This window comes from Gallus gallus, chromosome 15, assembly GCF_016699485.2.
Source record: "Gallus gallus isolate bGalGal1 chromosome 15, bGalGal1.mat.broiler.GRCg7b, whole genome shotgun sequence".
Lineage (NCBI taxonomy): Eukaryota > Metazoa > Chordata > Aves > Galliformes > Phasianidae > Gallus > Gallus gallus.
In genome coordinates, this window is record NC_052546.1 from 7,732,388 (window position 1) to 7,748,647 (window position 16,260).

The window sequence follows — 16,260 nt, forward strand, 5'->3', positions numbered from 1 at the left end:
GCGCGCCGAGGGAGGGACGGAGCGGGTCAGAGACGCGCGGAGGGCGGAGATAACCCCGTGGTGGCCGTCACGTGGAGCAGATGAAAGGGAAGCGGCTCGGCGGGGCGGGGAGCAGCCGGGCCGAGGGACGGGGAGCGCGGGGCCGGCGGCGGCGGCGAGGAGCGGGGCGCGGCGCGGCGGGAGGGCGGCTGCCATGGGGCGCTGAGCCGCCCGGGAGCCCGGCCCCGGAGCTGGAGCCGCTCGGGAGCGATGCGCGGCGGCGGAGCGCCGCTCCCCCCCGCCGCGCGATGAGGGGCTGCGGGGCCGGCGCGGGGCCGGCCGTTCCGCCGCCGCTGCTGCTCGGGCTGCTGCTGGCCGCGGCGCCGGGCGCGGCGCTGGGCAAGGAGACGGCGTTCGTGGAGGTGGTGCTCTTCGAGTCCAGCCCCAGCGGCGACTACACCACCTACACCACGGGGCTGCAGGGCCGCTTCTCCCGCGCGGGGGCCACGCTGAGCGCCGAGGGCGAGATCGTGCAGGTGAGCGCCACGGGGAGGGGAAGGAGGGGAGGGGAAGGGAGGGGAAGGGAAAGGGGGGGGCGCCGGCCCCAAGATGGCTCCGCGGCGCCGTCCGCCGTCACCTGGCGGCACAAAGCCCGCGCCGGGCCGGGCCGGGCCCCACGTGCGGCGCGCGGCCTGGGGGCGCGGGGCGCCGCGGTGACAGATGCGCGCACAAAGGCCGCGGGGCGCTCCGCCGAGCCGGGCCCGCACCTTGCGCCGAGCCCCGGCTGACAGCACGCCGGGCCGCGGAGCCCGGGCACGAGGGGAGCCGCGGTGCGAGGCCGCGCCGGGCCCCGGGCGCGCCGGGAGCGGCGACGGCAGCCGGGGGGCGGGGATGGTGCGGGGCCGCCCGGTCCGGGGCCGCCGTCGGAGCAGCGCCTGCCGAGCGCAGCGCGGGGCGTGCAGATGGGAGCGCACGAGGCGCTGCGCCGCGCCGCTCTCCGTCGGTTCCCCCTGCAGGTCTGGCGCTGCGCTCAGCCTACCTGTTACTGCTGCGCCCGGATCTCGTCTCCTTATTGAAGTTCCTCTTAACTTCTCATCGGAGAAATAAGTTCGCTTTTTATCAGAATGCGGCTACTCTTTGCTCCGTTTGAAACTCTTGAAGTGCTTATCTAATTTCTTTGTAGTCACTGGTAATTGTTGACTTTATTTTTTTTCCCCTTCGGCTAAGTAAAGAAAAATGACTTAAATGGTGTTTTAATAAGTTTGATTGTTAAGCAGCTGCCAATAGCAACCCTTATTTCTCTAACAGCCATGGCGTTTGTTGGCTTGAGTTTTCTGTATGCACACATATGTACCTTTGTGTATACATTTGTATATCATAGAATGGTTGGAGTTGGAAGGGACCCCCAAAGGCCGTCTGTTCCCCCTGCCTGCAGAGCACAGGGACACCCACAGCTCCAGCAGTGCTCACAGCCCCATCCCCTGACCGTGGCTGTCTGCAGGGATGGGGCACCACCACCTCTCTGGGCACCCTGTGCAGTGCCTCACCGCCCTCAGTGTGAACAACTTCTTCCTTATATCCAATCTAAATCTCCTCTCTTTTCATTAGGAACCATTTCCCATTGTACCATCACAACTGACCCTCCTAAAGAGTGTCTCCTGTCTCCATAGACGTGTTCCAAGAAAATTCTAGTGCCTCATAAGCTCTAAAAACGACGAGTAAAGCTCTAAAGCCACACAAAGCAATTCTCAAAATAAGACTTTTTTTTTCTTTTAAAGTAAAGAATACCAGCTTTTTGTGCATGTTCTTTCAAAGTTTCTGCTGGGAGGCTTTCTTGTAAAAATTCACTTGCAGGCAAAAGAGTAGTGAGGACAAGCTGCTGGGGAGCATTCTTGTTTATTCTTCCAGAGGAAAAAAGGGATGGAACAATTAATTTATGTTTCTGACATTGTTTAAAAGGTAATGCTGGAAGGAGCTGAAACTGATACTGACGTTCTCTGTCCTTCTGGTCCATTGTCAAATCATTCATGTTTCACTCAACACTGTGTATCTATGGGGAAATCAAGAGCCTGACGTGTTGCTGTGTTAGTATTAAGGACAGAACAGATGCCGTTCATTGATGGTGTACCTGGGGCTCTGAGCACCTGATGGAGCTGTGGGTGTCTCTGTGCACTGCAGGGAGTGGGACTGGATGCCTTTGGGGTGGTCCCTTCCAATCAAACCATTCTATGATGATTCTGTGATGATGATTTTCTTGCTGTGGCTTTTCACCAAGACTGTGTATTTATGAACCCATACGAATATGTTGGTTTGGGTCATCATTTAAAGATCACTGTGAAATTTAGCAAGGGATTTTGCAGCTGGTGACCCTAGGAACACTTCAGCAGTGGCCAGTGTTGCTTCCATCAGTTCAATGGGCTTCTCTTGGCCCCAGTCGTTTTGTCAGTGCACACAGCTCTTTCAGAATTAAAATGCGTTTTTCATTAAAGTGAAATATTAGAAATTCTTGAAAATCAGCCACGCATTAGAGAATGAATCAAAGGAACTGTGGTTTGGGGACTGTACAAAGACTTACTTTTGTTTATGTTAATAGCATCAATTACTCATTAGTGTTGAAAGTCTCCGAACAACAATAACAACAAAAAACAACTTAAGAAACAATGAACTTTCAGCTTTTGATGGGTCATCCATTCAGTCTCCGGCTGGTTGTTGGTCAGATTCCTATCCAGCAGTGGTATGCTATTACATTGTTTCTCATGTTGTGATGACCAAGACTTCTTAGGGTCAAGTGTCTACCAGAATAACTCTTCAGAGAGATGAAATGTTCCTATGCGTTCTTTAATGTGGACACAGTTTGTATTCAGCAAACTCATCCCCAGGTTGCTGTGTCAGCTGCCCTCATGCTGCTCCAAGGTCTGACTGCCCCGGTGGTATTGGCATGCTGGCATACAGTGTGCTTCCTGGGGCTGTGCCCTGGTGCTAGGATGGCTGAGACTGGGAGTCAAACGCTTCCTCTTAGAGCGTGATTGGGAAAAGAAGACTTTGTTGAAACCACTGAAATGAAATTTTGCATTAAAACAAACGATGACCAACGAGCTCCTTCTGGTTGGGACTTCTTGCAGCACTCGGACTAAAAGCTCAAATGTAGTTCTACGTTGAAGCAGGTGCTACATGACCGCAGGCTTACAGTGCTAGGGCAGCATCACTGATGTGAGTAGCAGTGTCTCTTTTGCTTGGAGAGGGATTATATGCCTTAATTCTATTTGTACTGGGCAAGCCTCATAGAATGATAGAATTGTTTGAGCCAGAAGGGACCCCTGAAGGCCATCTGTTCACACTGCCTGCAGTGCACAGGGACACCCACAGCTCCATCAGCGCTCACAGCCCCATCCCCTGACAGTGGGTGTCCCCAGGGATGGGGCACCACCACCTCTCTGGACACCCTGTGCACTGCCTCACTTCCTTCATTGCAAAAACTTCTTCCTTATATCCAATCTAAATCTCCCATCTTTAAGTTTGAAACCATTTCCACTTGGAGGTGCCCAAAGCCAGCCTGGATGTGGCCCTGGGCAGCCTGATCTGGGTTGCCAGTTGTAGGGGAACTGTTAGGTCAGGGCTCGTAGTGGTGATGGAGCACCTGGTGAAGGGGCACATTGTTTGCACCTGTGCTCCACACATGAGCAGAAGGGGCGGACCCAGGGTGGAGCCTCCCTGGGCTCATATAAGGGCAGGTACTGAGGGGAGAGCATCTCCTGGGCTTGGGCTCCTTCTGAAGATGGGGTGCTGTATGGCCAGAGAACCCACTCATGAGCTGGGTGAGTTTAGGTTTTCTTTCTATATCAGACTGTTGACCTACCTGTGGTGCATAGTTTGCCCAGTATCACTGAGAGCCTGATGGAAGTGATTTTGCTTTTTTGTGACCTGAGCACCAATATAGGCTATTTTTAAGAGGAACACTGTGGGTAAGGGTTTTGGAATATTATTCTTGGTTTTGCTTGTGTGGTAGAAGTTCAGGTTTTGATGGTTTTGTTTCTGCTTGGAAGCTTCAGGAGGAAAATAATGAACTCTGTGTAGCCACTGAACAGAAGTGATGTGTGGGTTATGCAATGATCTCCAGTTCTGTATACCTTCTGTGCTCAAGAGGTAATACTGGGGGGAGAGTGAGCATAGTGGGCTTCTTATTTTGTTCATTTAAAGCTTTGGAAAGAAAGGAGAATTTGCACATTTCAACTCCTTGCAGCTGTTTCTTGTAGCAATGCCCTTGCCCGTGTTTTCATCTTCATGCTGTCCCAGAAGATGGGGAAGCTTAGAATTGGACTGCAGCACCATGTGAATGTGTGCCCTCCTTCAGCCTGCCTCCCACCCCTTATTTACTTGAGTAACTCTGAATCTTTCCTCTGTTTTCCCAAAAAGCAAAAATAGCTAAATTGTCAGGTAGGCTTTGCGCTCTGAAGTACTGGCAGAGTTTCTAAGAGAGCTGAGAGCAGCAACTGGAAATAACTGTGTGGATATGGAGATGTCTGGCAGTAATCAGAGGAGGCTGAGTCAAGGGAGCGTTTGTGTCCCTTGAGAGTAGAAAACTTCTCATTTTATTTGATGCTGTTGCTTTGTGAGCAGGCAGGTTGAGTTTCTTCTTGTGCCTGAAGGCCATTCAAACTCAGGAAGTGGAATTATTTGTGGCATTGAGTCACCATTTTGGATGTTTTCTTGTCTAGTTACTCTCGTAGACAATGAAGACACCTGTGACTGGTTTTCTGTCACTTCCCATACCTTAAATGTGGTGCTCAGACTTCCAGTAATGGCCTGAAGGACATGGGGGTGATATATTTCTCTGGTAAAACTGAATTCCTGGTACCTGGTTTTGGCCTGCATTGGCATTATGCTCTCGGAATGCAGTGTTTTGGTGCTGAGGAGACACTGAAATGTGGTACTCTGTGGGTGCTCAGAATGGGATGAGGGGGGGAAGGCTGAGCGCTTCCTGTGTGGGTCCATTCTGATACACAGGTGGGAGACCTGGAACCCGTTTGCTCTGTCTTGTGTGGAGACTGCCTGAGTGCTATGCTGTACTGCTACCTGTTTGCTTCTATGTTGTGAGAGGGAGGGATTTTTTTCTGCTAATGAAATGAGTAGCTACAGATGTTGGGAGCACGTGTAGAAGGCAGCCCATCAAAGTGTTTTACCTGGGTTGTTCATGCTCTTGTGCTTTTGTCTTGACCCTGTGAGCTCCAGTCTAGTTATGTCAATACTTACTTTGTAGGAGGTTGGCTGTTATTCTGGGCTTCTGAACACAGTATTATAAATAAGGATCTTTCACTTCAATATTTCAGTATCCAAGCTGTCTCTGGAATGGCAGTGGAAGCACAGGCCACCCAGAGCTGTGGGTGCCCCATCCCTGGAGGTGCCCGAGGCCATGGATGGGCCCTGGGCAGCTGAACTGGGGGCAGCCAGCATATGGCAGGGTGGGGCTGGGGGGTCTCTGAGGTCCCCTCCAACCTCAGCCATTCTGTGATACTTGCTAACTCCTGTGCTAGCTTCCTGTTGGTAGCTCTGAGAATCCTACCTGTGCAACATCCCATTAAGGTATCCTGTGGTGCTGTAAGAGAATGGGGGGGTGTGTGTGGAGATAGTTCTGGAACAGGACACTGGGCTGCTTAAACTCTGTGAGCACACTGTTTGCCTTGCATCAAATGACTTGCTGTGTCTGTCATCTCTTGTTCATCTTCTCCACATGGTATAAACCTGAAATTAATGCAGAGTTTTAGGGGCTGATAACTTAAAAGCTGTAGGCCTGCAGTACATGAGGCCTTAGAGCATGAAGGCACCTGTGTAAACTGCTTCTAAATGGATCTAAGGCAATAGTAAATACATGTTTCTAGGTGTTACTACAGGGGTACAAAATTCAATGAGGAGTTGCTGTTTCAAGAGTAAACTCCAGTGTCTGTAGTATGGTCTGTGAGCAGTACTGGATGGATTCCTACCAGAGCCATAACAGCACTCAAGGCTGAGGCTGTCCCTTGAGGACAAGGCAGGAGACACGGCATGAGACAGATGAGGTAAAAGGTATCTAAGTATGGAAGAAGAGGTGTAACAGCAAAAAGCACTGATGTGTCCATAGAAGAATGAGAATAGAGGTGGCTAAGGAAGTAAGCCTACAAGTCTAGGTCTTGAATTGAGGCCAGCTAGTGCAAGTTTTGTTTGCTTCCCCACTTTATCCCTTACTACTTATCTGTAGAAAGTCATCTGTGGCTGTTCATAACTTTTTCATGTAGTTTAGTGAAAGATTTCTACAGACTTAAGGCTTGCAACTGCATCTACCTTTACCCTTAGCAGAATGCTGCCTGCTGCCTTTTAGGTACTCCTGTTGCTCATTCAGGAGATGGCACTGGGAAAATCCCAGAGGAGAGACTCAAACTGTTAAACTTGGAGCTGTTTGGAGAAGTTTTTCATTTATATGTACTTACGTTAAGACTGGATCTATGTGAATATAATGGTTTAGATATAATTACAGTCTGCTTTGCAGTGTTACCAGCGCTTGTGGCCAGCTGTGCCCCACGGATAGGACTGGCACACACTCACCCTGAGCACGCTGCTGGTGGATGTGATTATGGGATGGGGTCACTTTGTTTAATTGCTTTGTTCATGAAGGGCTTCTGAAATGGCTCTGGGTGAAGCAGGTAGAGGTCACGATTTGGTGTGGCAGAACTTGATAAGAACAGAATGTAGGCAGCTTTGCTCGAAGCGGATCTTATAGGAAAGTCTTGAGTAGTTGTATAAAACCATTGATTAGCATACATAGTAATTTTCTTCCAGTTTATACCATCTTGTGGTGGAGCATGTATTTAAAAATGCTCCCTTTTTTATTACAGTCCTCCAGTCCTTGTTTTGGCGTTTCAAAGTGAGGCCCTTCTGGACCAAAATAACTTCCACAAGCATAGTTTTTCAAAGTGTGAATGCTTTCAAGAGGCCAGCATCTTCTTGGTTAAGGAGAGGTGACATCTGGAGGCAGCAATCTCTCGTATCCTCTGCGTGGGAGTTCTTTACCCAGCTATGGAAGCAGTGCATGTATTTGCATTAATACTTAATACATTAAAAGCGCTCCCTTTAGGAGGTGTTAATATTTAACTCGAACATACTATCTCTTCTCTTGGACATCTATACTTTACTATGCAAGTGTGGTCAGATCGGAGGTGGTTGTGCCTGTGTATGGAGACAGAATGAATGCAGGTTGAGCGTTTGGCCTTGTTTCTTGTGCTTCCTGACTTGAAGGGAGAGCCCTTCACATTAAAGAAGATTGGCAAAGGAAGAAGAGATTAATTTTAAACACAGACATGTTTTGAAATTGCTACAACAACGTGAGATTAAAAAAAGAAAGAATACATTTTTCTTGTCTATTTGACACTTGAACCAGACATGACCAGGAAAGTGATTTCTTTTTTATATCCAGTAGAGGCCATCAAAATCTGTACTTTACTGCGCTCACACCACTGGTGGGGCTCTGTTTATGTTGGGATTGAGTAGCGATGCTCAGAAAAAAAGGGTTGTAGTGCCTTGGAGTGTCTCTTCACAGTGATGAGCTGCTATCATTCTTTATTTCCTTTTCATGCTTCTTTAAAAGACTTCTGTTGTTGCATTTGGCTTTAAGATGAAAAACCAGTTTACAAAGGTTGATTAGGTGCCTGTTATGTTCCAGACACAAGTACGCCCTTAAATATGCAGCTTAATATATGCAGACTCTCTAGGCTTCCCAGACGCATGTTGCTCTGTACACTGATGTAAAGATTTTCATTGTTTTCTAATGCTGCTGGCAGCTTAATCTTTCTGTTTGTTTTCTGGAGCTTCAGCTGTTCTATTATTTGGCATCATCATCAGTAATCGAGCAAGCTGAAGCCTCGGTGAGGAGGTGAGGAACTAAGGGACATATTTGAGAGTCAGCAGTCATGGTTGGAGTGCAACTGTTTAATTAGCTGTACAGGCACGAATGTTGCAAGTATGTGCCTCCTGCTGTGAATTTATTGCATGTGCTTGGTAAGCAACTTTCAAATGCTTCTGATTGTAGTGTTTGAAGAAAAATGGCTTTTAATTCAGGAAAGACCCTGGTTTGCATCACTTCTGCCAACATCTGTTTGCCTAATTGGAGCCTTTTGATGCTTAACTGCTGGAAAAAAGAAAGTAGTTTTGGGTGGGAGAAATCCTTCTCTATTTCTCACTCTGCCTCCCCCCAGCTCAGGAGAGCTGCTGACCTAACTTCTCAGCGAGTTCACCCTTGGAACTGAAAGCTTCCAACCTTACATGAAGCAAAGCGTGCATTTGGAGGAGCGACTTGGAGTTACAGGACCTGTTCTGTTTGTACACAAATGGGTCAATTCTCTTAAGTCTGCAGTTAGTGGGGAAGGATCTATTTTAAAGGCTGTGACTTATTTTCTGCAGAGACTGTTCTTGAAGGCTTATAGGCTTCTCTTATTCGAACCTGGCTGCATGGTGGCAGCTGCAATTCAGCTCTGCTAGGTTTTACCAAAACAATAATAATGGAATCTGTATTTCCTAGGTAAAATATTATCCATGTAATGTGCCAGTTATGCAGAGTAGTGCTCTGTTCTTTTCCCACTGAAGGTTTACTTCTCTTTGCTGGCTTTAGAGGTTAGGATGCTCAGTGTAGGTCTCTTTAATGGTCTCTTTAAAGACTGATTGGCAGTTCTCTTAGGGAAGTGTCTGAGGTGTGTAGATGGTGTGTGTGCTGTAATGTGAAAACAACATAGGTGTGCATCCCAGTGTTGCATTTTACAAGGGTCCAGCTTACCCTCTCTTACTTGTTTTGTACCTTCTTAGCATCTTCTTTAGAGGGCTTCTGTCCTTCGTGCTCTGATAAAGGGGAGATGGATGCCAAGCTGACAGGCATCCTGCATGGCGTGTAGCAAGGCTGAGGTGAGCTTGTGAAGCAGAGCCAGGCAGTGCTGGTGAGTTCAGTACTTAGTAGGAGCCAAGGGTTAGAGAGCTGTTTTTACTCAGAGGCAAGGTATCCCCAGCCTGCTAGTTGGCAGTGCTCTACCTGTTTTGAAGATAATATCTTTTCATCCCTGAACTACATTGAAAAGACACTGTGGAGTAGCTAACACAGGAAGATTCTCAAGCTGTGATCTTACTTGTCTTCTGCTATTTGAGAAAGCTGTGTTGCCAGAGCTCCTCCTTCCTCACCACAGTTTTTTTTCAGTGTATCTTTCAATGTTTTGATATTGGGAGTTTACAGATTTCTGTAGTAAAATGACAGGACTGCTGTGGCACACTGGGATAAACTCAACCGTCTATATTTTGTGTATATTCAGTTGCCTCTGGGAGCTGTCTCCCTAAATAAAAGAAGTTAAAGATAGGGCTTTCCTTTCATCTATCCCTCTTGTCATCTTCAGACAGCAATGGGAAGGTTCAGAAGTCTTAATCTTTCAGACAGCTTCAACATTAAGCATTGATCTCTGATGTGGAACAGTCAGCCAATATGTTTGCTCGTGTGTGTGTGATGCATGCAGGATGATTAAATTGAGGTTGCACGAGGATGAAGCAAGGAAAATCTGTTTTTAAAACTATGCAAGTGGCTTCTTTTTCCACATCTTGGATAGAAGTGTGCCTGCAGCCTAGAGAGACACTTCAACTGTGCATGCAACGTGGGAAGGAGCTACTGTCCTTGTCAGGTCTGAAGTGTCCTGAAAGAGTTAAGCTCTAATTAGCTCACTCATAAGGTATTTAATATCCTTATTAAACTCAACTGCTGGTTTACTTTTTTTTGTTATGGTGAATAAAATTTCTTGAAGAGCTGAGCCTCTGCTTCTCAGATCAGAGGCTCACATGTTGAAGCTGGCAGTGCTAGAGGCTAGTTCCTATCTGTGTGACAGCATTTTTAATTTAACAGGACCGGCTTTGATGTGCTCGAATATTTATAGGAAGCTTCAGATCACTGCAGTATATGTTCTTTTTAACTGGAGCAGAAGTTCCTCCTCGTACAACAAACTTTGATTCTCTCTGTTTACTCTTGGGTCCCTTTTGGATTTGCAGTTGTCTGAGAGGTTTTGTGTTACAAAAATACAGTTTGAGTGGGGGAGGAGCTGCTTGATTTCCCTTCTAGTTTGTGCAGTTTGGGGGGTCGTCTGGTTACTGCATGGTAGCTCCTTGTATTTGGGCTGAAACAGGTAGTGACACTGTGGGAGAGACTGATACAGTGAAATTGAACTTGAGCAAAATACAGTTATCGTGCAACGTTCTCCCATCATCTCTGGGAGCTCTCCTGTGTCTGCAGGGTCTCAGACCTGAGATGCCCTCAAGTCAGAGGGCACTCAAGAAGATGCGCTCATGTCCCAGGGAATTGCAGAATGGTTGAGGTTGGAGGGGGCCTTACAGATCCCCACCCTGCCATGTGCTGGCTGCCCCCAGCTCAGCTGCCCAGGGCCCATCCATGGCCTTGGGCACCTCCAGGGATGGGGCACCCACAGCTCTGGGCAGCACTGCCAGAGCCTCAGTGCCCTCTGAGTGAGCAATTGCTTCCTCACATCCAACCTCAGTTCCCCTCTTTTAGTTTAAAGCCATTCCCTTGTGTCCTTTTACTATCTGACTGAGTAAAAAGTTGCTCCTCTCCTGCTTGTAAGCGCCCTGCAAGTACTGGAAGGCTGCATTGAGGTTTCCCTGGGGCCTTTTCTTCTGCAGGCTGAACAGCCCAGCTCCCTCAGCCTCTCTGCACAGGAGAGGTGCTCCAGCCCTTTGATCATCTTCATGGCCCTCTGGACCTACTCCAACAGAAATAAGAGTAAGAGCTTTCAAGTCACTTTGTGGCTTAAAGAGGAACTGAAAATTTGAGGTTAAGCTCTCAGTGGGAGCTGATCAGAAATTATGGGGGGAAAGAAAAGAAGTTTTAGGTGGAATTTGCCTTTTTTTTTTCAGAACTATTCCACTCAGATGGTTTGGCTTACGTGGAACTCTGTTCATACTCGGGCAGAAATCCTAATATAAGAGTACCCAGTGGGTCAACTATCAGCTAAGAGTTTTCTCACCTTTCTTTGCCTGGGCAGCTTACCAGGCATGCTGTCTCTGACCTGGAGCCCTTCCAGCGCCAGGAGGTGGGCTCTGTCAGAGCTGGCACTGCAGGCCCTTTCAAAAACAGTAATGCGGAGCTTTTTTGCCACTTTCACTAGTTTTGGTATCTTAGAAAGGCATGATTGTGGTTGGAATCTTTCCCTTGATTGTGCCAGAAGAGGAAGTGTTTATGTCATATGAAAGTGTTTCTCAGGCTAGCTATTCCAGTAAACTACTTTCCTTTTTTTCCTACTGTATTTCTGTTCTTTCTACTTCATCTTAACTTTCTGTTGTGGATCTCTTGTGGACTGCTTTATCATTCTTACCCCTTCCAGAGAAAGCCTTATCATGGTCAACTGGGACATGGAATCATAGAATAGAATCACAGAATTATAGAGTATCCTGAGCTGGAAGGGAAAGCAAAACAGTGTTTTATTTCCTAGAGTTTTCCATGTGGATGCCAGCAGTTGAGGCAGATCTCTCTAGTTTGCTCTGCTTTGTTGTTTTTTTTTGCAAAGTTCTGTATGTTTCATGTCATAAGGCCATGTAATTGTAACTTTTTCCATTATGCTGAATTGGGACCTCAGTTATCCAAGCAGAAGATTTCTCATGTAAAAATTCAGCCTAATGGTAACTTATTATGCATGTTTAATGCATGTCCTACACTGAAAGATGTTTGTGAATGTAGACGTACCTGCTGTTGATGCTCTTTGTTGGTACTACCTATTCCAGTTCAGCAATTGATTTCAATTATGTCACTGTCTGCATAGCTAAATAGTGACAGGGAGTGACTGCAGAAGTGATTGGTTGATTAGACCCAGTGCATTTGTGCCTATTTGATGCATAGCTTGCTCAGAGTAATGCTTCTCTTATTATGGCAATTCTGCAGGGTATAATTCTGCAGGGTATTAGGGACCTGCAACTTAATGTAGAGCTTCTAAAATACACCAACAAACAGAACCATGCTAGAAGATCTTGGTACTGCTTCTAGTAGAAAAAGCAAGTCTGCTTATAGAATCTAATCCTACAGAAAATCAGTATGATTCCAAGAGAAGAGCTGATTAGAATGTGAAGCAGCTGTGTAGTGTCTTCAGGAAGCCAGTGGTGTTCACTTTCTGCTAAAGCTGCTGTGAAGTCATCTAAACTGATCATCTAAACAAGCTGAAATACATTTTGGTGCTTGTGTTGGTGGATGGATGCAACCATGACTTCATTTTTTTTCCTACAGCATCCTTGTGAGACAGGAGAAATTTGGGAGTACCAAAACATTCAATGCTTTTGCCTCTGAGAAGGGCTTTTCTAAAGATGGCCTATCCATTTTAGGTTGGTAGTTTTGTTTTGTAGAACAAAAGCTGTAATAGAAAGCTGACACTGATGAGGCTGTTTTGGTGAGGTTTCCCTCTTGCCTCTAGCATTTGGAGTTATTGTAGTCAAAAGGAATTATAGAATTCAAAGGGAACCAAGTGCAACCTGTGTATGGCACCTGTGCAACTTGTTGCAGTTAGTCAAATGTTTTCTCACTGTTAGTGTTCTGTGGCTGAGACAAATATCTCCTCATCCTTGTCCAGGGGCTGCTGTTCCCTCCTTGTGGCTGAGGAACCTTGCCTGAAGTCATCTAGACCGAGGAGCAGCTGCTGAAAGAGCCCCAGATGCTCTTAGGGCTTCTGACACATGATGTCCCATGATACAAAGGATGGGAGAAAGAATGGGATTCTCTATTTGAGTCTTTTTCCTTGCTCCTTTCCTGCCTTTCTCAAGTGATTTGAGATCATATCAAGTGTTCAAGGGCTGGATGGACTGAAGTATGTTCTGTAGAGGAGTGTTGTGAATGTGACCACAATGTCTCAGCATGCAGCTTTCATGGTAAAGAAGTTCTGTCAGGGAAGGATTATTGCAGAGCTTGTAGTAGAGACCTTGGTTCTGTCAGCATCCATACTTATTGGCACAAATGAGAACTGTGTTTTTATTGTTCAATTGTTTCTCCAGCTTCCAACTCTGCATCCCCAGTGAATATATTTTTTTCAGTGATGTTTTATGGTCTGAAGTCATTGATAAACACATGCAGGCAGTGGCTGGAGCCATTGTGGCTGAGCCATTGAGTCTACAGCTTTATAGTCTTCTCAGGTTACTCGGATGGTTGTACTCTTTTAAGTGAGCTAAACAGCATGTGCTGCACTTGACAAATGTTACTCAACCTATGTTTAGAGAAGGAATGGACTTTGGAAAATTTTTCAGCTTTGGAAGGGGTTACTTCCATCTGAAGGATATTGAGCATCTCCTATGATTAGAGAAAAAAATTGTTTGGAAAGCATGTTTGCATATAGAAAGCTTTTTCCTGTAATTTGAATACATTAAAATTTAAACTGCTTTTAAAGCAAGATCGTATCAAGCTTTTGACCCCCTTGCATTTGATCTGCTCTGCTTAAACTATTCACGTTTAGTATGATTATTCATTTGTATAGTTTCATTTTTGCATAATGATTCTCTCATCATGTGCAGGTCAACAGGCTATCAGATATTTGCTGTCTTGGTATTTTCTGATGTGTTGCCTTAGGGACGAACAGATGAGTATATAAATTAAATCAAACTAAAAGATTGGGCATAAGGAAGAAGTCTTTACGCTGGGGGCAATGAGGCACTGCACAGGGTGCCCAGAGAGGTGGTGGTGCCCCATCCCTGCAGACAGCCATGGTCAGGGATGGGGCTGTGAGCACTGCTGGAGCTGTGGGTGTCCCTGTGCACTGCAGGCAGTGGGAACAGACAGCCTTTGGGGGTCCCTTCTGACTCCAACCATTCTATGATGCTCTTTTACCCCCTATGTGAGGAGAGAATGACAATGCCTATTTATTTGGGTAGCATCTCAGAAATACTTATGCCAGCACTAAAGTGTATAGTTGCTCTGTGGAGACCCAGAATTATGATGTTTTGAAATGCTATGGGTTGTGACTGGTGGTGGAGACCCTACTGTTGTCAAACAATTATAAGCAGGCTTTGCAGACACTGTATTGCTCTCACTGTGCTTTGTGTTAGGAGGAAGTAGCAGCAGCATACATTTAAACCAGTCCTATTGCCAAGACAATTTTTGCAAATCAAGTATAAATTGGTTTCTGTCCTTAAATTAGAATATTAGAATCACAAAATGGTTAGGAGGATGTTGAAGATCCCAGTTCCAACCCACCTGCCATGGGAAGGGACACCTCCCACTAGACCATGCTGACCCCCAAGGCCTTGAGCACCTCCAGGGATGGGACATCCACAACTTCTCAGGGCAGCCTGTTCCCATGCCTTGCCACCCTCAGCTCCAGCTGGTCTCCTTGAATGGGAATTGGTGAAGCTAGGATGGCATTGCTCCCTCTGTGAGCAGTATGACATACTGTTGCTAATAAGGATATTGGTAGTGAATAACTTTCTAGATAAAGATCTCTTTTGGACTAGGTTATGCTGCCTGAGCAGCTGAAGTATATATTTTAGCAGTTGTATGGCCCAAGTGCTGCTGGATCTTGAAATCCAGTGATTATAAAGATATTCCAGATAAAATAGTACATTCTTCAAAGCAAAACACAAACCAATGTAGTACGTACTGGAGATGAATGCTGATCAGTGTCCTAAGGCAGAATTCTGATGTGGGTAGTTTCCTAGGGAAGGTTGAGGATAAATAGTACAGATCCTGGATGTGCATTAAGGGAAGGGTTTAGTGAAGGAAACTTCACTTTTTAAATAGCATTCTTGTCAGAAAATGAGGCTCATTAGAATAAAGAGAAGAATGAACTTAAAGGCCCTAAAGCAGTCACTGGGTGTAGATCTGAACAGTTGGAGAATACGCTGTAGCACTTTTTCTGTCCTCAGAGGCTTCTCTGCTCCAAGGAAAAGCCTGGGAGCTCTATGAAAGAGGAATTTAATCTTGGTGTCGGCACAGTAATGTGGCGTGTCCATGCCCAAATGCAGTTCTCCATTTCTCAGTGCAGAGTAATGTAGATATCTTTCAAACCAAGCAACATGTGAATTCGTAAAACACCACAAACTCTGCTTGAGGGAGGGGGGAATGTTTTATTTACATAAGCAAAATGAGGCCAGTGCTAGAAGAATGTAATAATTGGAGAAAATCTCTAGAAATGAAGTCACATTTGCATAAATGTAGATGGTTTTTTTAAATAAGTGCAGGCTCTTTGCTTTTTCCTGGTGGAAGCTGGGGGTGACTGGTAGCAGTGAGCTAGGGGGATTATTGGAAGAGGAACAGAATGGGTCAGAACTAAACCCTATGCTCTGCTTTGTTATGGGTGAGTGTATGCTGCCTATTTAAAGGAGTCATAGAATGGTTCGAGTTGGAAGGGACCCCTGTAGGATTGTCTGGTCTCCCTGCCTGCAGTGCATAGGGATGCCCACAGCTCTATCAGTGCTCACAGCCCTGAAGTATGCCATCAATGAACTGCCTCTGTTCTGTCCTGAACACCAATGCCTATCACAGTGGAACATCATCTTGTGATGGATAAGGTTTGAGGAATGGAAACAAAGCGATAACGGTATAGAATGCTGAGGAAATGGAGATGATAGGCTTGTAGTAGTGATTAGTATATGGGGAAGAAGAAATCGGAGGTGGCCTTCTGCAGCAGAGCTGTGCCTTGGCGGCTTCTTCTGAGCCTTGTTTGGTACTCTGAGTTAACATCAAGTAAGAGATGGAGCTGTTGGTGCTCTTGAAAAGCTCTCTGAACTTGCGTGCGTTGTTTCTGATCAGCTTTCTACACAGGTCAGCAAACACTATCTCTTCAAACTTATCCTTAATTTTTGCCTTTCTAAAAGGGTTATTAGAGTGTGTCTGGGTGAGGAACAGCAAACCTGACACGAGAGCAGTATGCAGGGCTGAATTCTGTCATATGAGCCAAGAACATGACTTCCTAAATAAAGGTTCTGCCCATATGTGTGTGTTACACTGTCTGTTTGGATTGTGGGAGTATTGCAGCCTTAGGTTTCTTCTGATTGTGACATGGTGTGAAAATAAAGCTTACATTAATAAATCAAAACTAAATCCCTCCAGATGACTTGTCTGGCCATCTGCACTGGTGTGGGAGAACTGGAGAAGATGGAAATTCGGACTATTTGAATAATCTGCTTCTAAAATACACTTAAAAGTGAACTATATAAAGGAAAAGAGCCCATGTTGGAGGGCTTTCTCGAATGGATCTGTGGTGGATGTCTTTGCCTTAACTTAAATAGAAAAACCATTAGAGTTCT

The 16,260-nt window shown here is 46.1% G+C and overlaps 1 protein-coding gene across 1 annotated transcript in view; it reads left to right on the forward strand.

Annotated features, from left to right (window-relative positions):
- Positions 1-319: 319 nt before the first annotated feature.
- The window catches only part of ZNRF3 (zinc and ring finger 3), a 73,860-nt gene continuing 57,919 nt past the window's right edge, over positions 320-16,260 (forward strand). The window contains exon 1 of the mRNA XM_015275473.4: positions 320-515. The gene's annotated coding sequence lies outside the window, so the exon portion shown is untranslated. The remainder of the gene's footprint in view (positions 516-16,260) is intronic.